Source organism: Hibiscus syriacus, unplaced genomic scaffold, assembly GCF_006381635.1.
Source record: "Hibiscus syriacus cultivar Baekdansim isolate YM2019G1 unplaced genomic scaffold, ASM638163v2 tig00013738_pilon, whole genome shotgun sequence".
In the NCBI taxonomy this organism is placed as follows: domain Eukaryota; kingdom Viridiplantae; phylum Streptophyta; class Magnoliopsida; order Malvales; family Malvaceae; genus Hibiscus; species Hibiscus syriacus.
This window is the reverse complement of record NW_024062308.1, coordinates 764,881-771,979: the sequence shown is the minus strand read 5'-3', so window position 1 is coordinate 771,979 and position 7,099 is coordinate 764,881. Positions and strand designations below refer to the sequence as shown.

At 34.3% G+C, this 7,099-nt stretch overlaps 1 pseudogene; it reads right to left on the bottom strand.

Annotated features, from left to right (window-relative positions):
• Nucleotides 1-1,935: 1,935 nt before the first annotated feature.
• Nucleotides 1,936-5,069, bottom strand: LOC120206351 (annotated as a pseudogene).
• Between the last annotated feature and the right edge of the window lie 2,030 nt (nucleotides 5,070-7,099).

Below are 7,099 nucleotides of genomic sequence, written 5' to 3'. Positions count from 1 at the left end.
CACATGTATCTATATATACCATATATTATTATTATATTTTTCTTTTCTTTACAAATGACCATACTATCCTTTCATTCCTCATTCTTTTCAATTTGATCTTACACCTCATTTCTCATATAATTCTTTAAACCACTCAATTATTCTAATTTAAATCACCAAATTTTGAAACCTTACAATTTAGTCACTAACCCGGTATTGAGGATGTTACACTTTTACCCATTCTTCATATGAAGATAAGCTTGAATCCGGATCACCAATGTCAGAGTAATCAGACCCAAAATGATCTTTCAGAAAATTTCTTAAATATTCTTCCCACAAATGCATGGTTTGGTTCTCATATAATTCTATCAACTCACCCAACTCCTATATATAGTGAATTTTTTTCAAAATGATCGTTGGAACTCATCACGCCCACATGACAAGTTCCAACAGCTACAAAAACCTACCTCTTCAATTATTCTAAACGACTATATTTTAAACCCTATAAACTCGTCACCTTGAGGTGACGAGTTACAAAGTTTTTTTTCAATTTTCTATTTAAAGTAAATAACTGTAAAAAAATTAATATTATTTTAATAGAACTCGTCACCTCGATGTGATGAGTTTCTTAAAAATTAATTAAATAATAAACATGGAATGTAATCACAATATCCTTCGAAACTCGTCACCTCGAGGTGACGAGTTCCCCGTGTACTATATAAAATGTCATAGATCTCAAAATAATTTTTTGACTGCCTATATCCTAAATCTGTTTTCATGGTTGCCCTATTGGGCCAAAAAACCCTATTGTAATCTAGTTTGGGTCTTGTAACATGGACCTGCTAAAAGAACTTAAATATTAATATTTAATAATTAATATATAATAAATAAAAATGACAAAATCCGGACAAAAATGTTGTCTACACAAACATTAAAAGAAAAATGGTTGAAGCAGCAGATTCATCTTCTCTGAGGCATCACTATGAGAATCACTTGCTTTCGCAAACATAGAGAGAGAGAGAGAGAGAGAGAGAGAGAGAGAGAGAGAGAATCTAAAAAGACAAGTAAAGTGAAGAGAGACGAGAAAGAAACATGTCACGGCGATCGGGGGTCATGTTTAATAATGTTTGCAGTAATTTCAGCATTGGGCGTGTGTGTATATGCTCTTTATTGGAGATTCAAAGAACACTCAGATTAGCTGCTGATTCCAAATTCTCTTGTCCTCCTTGCATCTGCCTCCTCTTCCCTTGTCAACATTGCCCCTTGTAATTCACTCCACCCTTGTTTACGCCATTTTATTTATCAATCTAATTCCATGCTTCCGTTTTCCTTTTTAAATTCTGGGTCATCATCAAAATTTGATTTTGACCAAATTTTGATTGGTCGCTTGTTAATTGGAGTCTGATTAAACAATACCCATTTCGTAAATTTGAGATACTCATCTGCTTTTGTTGCTAATTTTGTTTATGGCGGTGTAAAACTGAAATATTTATTTACTTTGTTATTGTTTTGCAGGCACACAGGTTAGAGTTTCTTTGGAAAACTAAAATGGGTTAACCATATGCCTTGTTTCTTTAAATTCCTCAATTTTGCTTGATATGGATCATGGTGGAAGCAATGACCCTGATCTCAGGCAAGAGATGGAGAAGCAGTTTGTGGACCTTTTAACAGAGGAATTGAAATTGCAGGAAGCTGTGGCTGAAGAACACGCTCGCCATATGAACCGGTGAAGCAAAGAGGGTGGCTTCCCAGTACCAAAGGGAAGCCGCGAGAGAAAGGGCTGAGGCTTTGCTGATAAAGGAGAGGAACCTTACAACAAAATGGGAGCATAGGGCTTGGGAAATGGAATCAACTTTTTGTTTAAATTTCATAGTTGTAGTGATTGAAGCATTCCGCCATGAATAATTCAAGCATTTTTCTTATACGCGCGTTAAGGCTTTCCACGTTCCATCGATGTTGCTTGGTGATCAAGATAAACTCATAACAACACGTGTTACCTTCAAATAAACTATGAAAAACAAGATACAAATGAAACTAAAACTAGGAATAACTGAAACTAAAAATTTCTCCAACTACAATTCCATCAATATGGAAATGAAGAAAGAATTCCGAAAATAATATTTTCATCATAAGCAACCCACTGTATATCTTAGAATCAGCATCAACCTTCTCATATACATGATCCAAGCGAGTACGCATCAAATCCAAGTTCCCCATCCATTAATGGGGATTCATTATTTTGGTCCTGCATCAGAGAAAATGCAGTCATTTTAAAGAACTTATCCGAGAGTTTGAAATTAAGAGGTGCAATGGAAGTTCTCTTTTCTTACCGATTTGATCATGATCATTATACTTTCCAAGGGTTCGAAATTATTCTGACTGAAACCATTATGTGGCTTAGTCTTCTCAAAGAGGAAGTCCTCATTGAATCTCAATTTTGTGTCGAAAGTGGATTTCTCGCCCTCAAGGTGTGGAACAACATAAACACCGTTATCACCGAAAAAAGAAACATCATTTAGTTTATCGGTGGCGACATTGCTTTGGTCCACCACAGGTCCACTTGCGGAAACTAGGGAGTCCACTATGCTGAACGAACGATTCATATTACCGTTGTAATCGTGTCTCTGATCGTCCCACTGATGCTTTGTTGTATAATCGATATTCTGAATGACATTATTTAGACCAACATGGGATATGTCTCCCCTAGAGTCCTCCAAACTAGCTGAATTAGCCAAGGGAGAAGAAAGATCAAGATGGCTGTTACTAAGGTGAGAGCTTGCCCAAGAAATGCTTCCTTGCAAATTATTAGGTGGCAATTGCTCGGATTGAAAGCTTCACTCGTCGACAATGAATTTGATGGGAAACTGGATAATTGAACTGCACCTTGCCAGTTTTCGCGCTGCATCTACCATGATCAAGAAATTAGAACCACAAACATGCATGTCGAATGATTCCTGATTCAGAGATGTCACGCTATGAGTCGATTGATTTTCAAATGCACCACTATGTGTCAGTTGTGTTTTGCATGTAACAACAAAGGGTTGCCTGGGCCAGTAGGTACAGTATTACTTGAGCTAACAGCCGTCACGCTGGCATCGGGGAAGTTAGTACCGACACCAAAAACATTAGGATCATTAACATGATTAAATTCTCCAAAGGGGTTACTGGACTTGTTCTGTGACAATTGGTTGAGATCCATCGATGTTGGGATCCCTTGATACAAAGTTCCATTTTGATTCGGTTTGCAGATAACACAACTGGCTGGATCTTTCCAAGACCATTGATCGAATTGTTCAATATTTGAGAATGTCCGGTTGAATGGCACCAGAAGAAACCCCACGTAACTTATAGAAGCTGAGGATTCAGTCTCCCAAATATTCCACCTGGTTGATAAGGTGATAGAGAAGCACTGAAAGCCTTCCAGGTCCGATTAATGTGCGGAACTCCACAAAGCCATCCAGAACTCATGCGCAAGTAAGACAGATCTTTACTGCCTGATGCAGCAACCATGCTAGTTTGTTGAGTTGCAACAGTGCTCAGTCTTTTCAGGTAAAGTCTACTTCTGCAAGACGACATAAGATAGTAAAACATATAGGAATCATAATGCAGAATGTAAACAACATAGAGGAAAGGGGCTTACCTGTAGTGGCTTGCTACATTTTCCCTTGTGAGCCCTTCGAAGTTCATAAGGTCGAGAATTTTCTTCGGAACAGCCTCTGCATTTAAATAAAAGAGAATGGGTAAAAAGAAAAAAAAAAAAGGAGTGGCATGAGGATCACTGGATCAGAACAAAAACAATAACTCAACAGTGGAAACTCACTATCAACCCAATTGGTTGACAGCTGAAACAAACTCCTATGAAGCTCCACAGACCACAACTCGATGCTCTTTTGAGTCGAAGAGTCCTCATTCTCATGTCCATTGTCTTCATCGTCTTCATCCTCATCTTCACTTTGGTCCTTCGTTTCTTATTCACCTTTTGGTCAGAATTGGACGTCAATGTAGGACCAGCTTCAGCGGTTCCCCCAGGATCTTGATTTGCAGAATTGCTGTGATCCTTCGAGTCAGGTTTCTTTTTTCTCACAACGTGTTGCCATATTTTTTGAGCTCCTCAATGCGAACAGGCTTCAATAAGTACAAGCACCATGACCAATACCCTTCATTACAAGCTTGGTATCGCTATGGGCTGACAACACTGGGAATTCATCAACAGAAAGGCAAATGGTAAATCATTCAGAAACATTCTAATAAAATTAGTCATATTATTAAAACTACTGAAACTTCACCAAAAATATTAAAATTCATTCATTCCACAAAAAATGAGTAAATTCAGCTGTTAATTCTTACTGATAACAGGTAGGTCCAGCTTTCAAGCATATTAACATCACTAATAACCAAATCGTATCTGGTTCTGTTTTCCCTCAACATTTTGAGGGCCGTAATTGCCTGATTTTTTGTAGTAACTGCAGAAAAAATATACCATAAATGATAAGTCAAAAAGAAGCTCAATGCCTCAACAATATTAAAAGTCAAACCTTGCATACTACAAGTCTACGATCCCAAAGATTCAAATCAAAACGCATACTTCAAACCATAACAAAAATCTTCCTGATATAAACACATTTATTAACATTTCGAAAACAATAAATGAAAATTTTTCGGATTAGAGATTATCTTTTCTTTTTCAGAATAACAGAGCACCGAACACGTAACTTATCAGAATAACAAGACCTTCGACAAAAATTAAAGAAAATTTTCAACAGAAATCAAAAAAAAAGAACCACTAACCATGGTATTGGCATTTACGAAGCAGATTTTCCAAAACTTTGAGGCAAATAGGATCATCATCAACGGCTAAAACACGCATGCCAATTGGAAACCGGTCTTTGCCACCATCTTCACCATTGGAACCACCCATTTTCTCCTCCATAGTCATTGATAAAGATAAGCAATTGAAACAAACCAGAGAGAGAACAAAGCGAAAACAGATATCAGAAAGCCAATGCTTTCAATCTTTTCAAGTTAATCCTTCCTCTGTCTATTCTGTATTTGTCTTCAGCTTTTCTTGTTAGCAGAACAGAGCAGCTTTTCTTTATTTTACTTATTCTTTATTGATGAATTCTTTTGATAAATTTTTGCGGCATTTATAATTTTTTATTATTTTTCTTGCATATTTTTACCCGCTTTAAGAAATAAATCTCTAGAACCGTTACTACCTACCATAGATAGACCTTCCTTTATCTGCCGTATGACTCAACCAATAGGAAATAACGCAATCTAGACCGTTAGATTGGGTTTAGCCTCTACAAATTTAACGGTCTTATAATTTCTTTCAATTAATATAAACTTCTTTAAGGCACGCTTTCCTTATTTTTTAAGTGTGCATTAACGTCTTTGGCTTGAAATTAAGTATTTCAAAATTTAAATTAATTATTAAATGTTTTTTATTGTGAAATATTAGCATGAAGATCTATACAAGTTATGGTAATTGTTTAATATTTAATGCTAATTAGTATTATTTTGGGAAGCTAATTATAACCTCTGACATAATTCCTTTTGATTTGTTTTAGAATTTACCCTGTTCATATTCAAGTTATTTTTTTTATTAATATGTTATGAATATAAGATCATATTTGTTCGGAATAATTTTAAACATTTAATAATGGATATTTGTATATTTATACAAACATGATGCTCGAATTTAGAACCTCAAAAGATAATAATAATATCATAATCACTAAGATAGTTTGTTTTGAGTATATTGCAGTTAGGGATGGATCGATCACATCCCTATAAATTTTTAAATATGTTCTTTGATTTTTATTGATTATTTAATTGTATACTCCTTAAAATTTTATATCTCTGCACCTCATAACATGTTTAATATAACTTCTTAAGATAACACCCCTGACATGAATCACGCGCCCGTCTAGAAGAATTTAAAATTTGAGGGGAAATCATCCTCACCTGTCCCTCGATTCATCTCTGATTACAATAGTAATCATACTAATTAAATTAATATTTAATTATTAATAAATTTTTAATATAAAATGTATCAACAACTATTAATAACTTCATAAAAAAATAGGTTTATTATAAAAAATAAGTGTTTAAATTATACTCAAAATTGACAATAGGTGCCTAAAGAATTTTCGTTCAAAATATGTGTCTAACGACTTCTCCGTTATATTTTTAGGTATCTAGCGTTAAATTTGATCGTTAAGTGACATGTGTCATGTTTATAAAATTTTAAAAATTTTATTCAAATTACAAAATTATAATTATACTTTACAAAATTACAAAAAGAAAACCCAAAATCCCTAAAATGTTTAATTTCGATCCTCCTTCCTTGCTAACCTCTACCACCGCCGTCAATCTATTTATCATCGTCGATCAAAGACTACCCGATCAAAACCCCTTATTTTCCCCAACATTGCTACATAAATCCCTAAATCAAAACCTTAAATCCACAAATATCAAACATTCAAAATTCCAATCAATTTGAGAAATTAGTTAATCGATGTTCATACATGGGGGTCGGGGTTCATACGTGGTGGTTGGGATGACCCTAACGTTGCAAACAGGGGAAGGTGGTTGCGGCGGGGGATTGTGAAAGGGGAAATTTAGGGGTTTTTTTAATTTTGAGGGTCATTTTGATATTTTTGAAACATTTGAATTTTTTAAAAGTAATAATTTTATTGTTGTTTTTTAAAAAATAACAAAAATGGAGTGACATGTGTCAACTAACAATCGTTACGATCTAGACACCTAAAAGTATAATGAAGGAAATGTTATCGACTTATTCTTAATTAAAATTCTTTAAATACCAAAAAAATTATTTTTAAGTATATTTTAAACACTTATTTTTATATTAAACCTAAAAATTATTAATATTAACTGAGGGTAACTTTAACTATCACTAAATTTTCTTATTTTGCCAAAGCTATATTAAACGTAAAATATTAAAAATTGTTTTGTAAAAATAGGAGCAATTCCGGAACTCTACCAAGAATAAAAGAAAGAGAAAATAACCTCAGTGACCAAAAATGCCTTATAATATACGATTTTTAAAAAACTTTTTTTGGATTTGCCAAATGACCAACTAAATCGCAATGCGGTC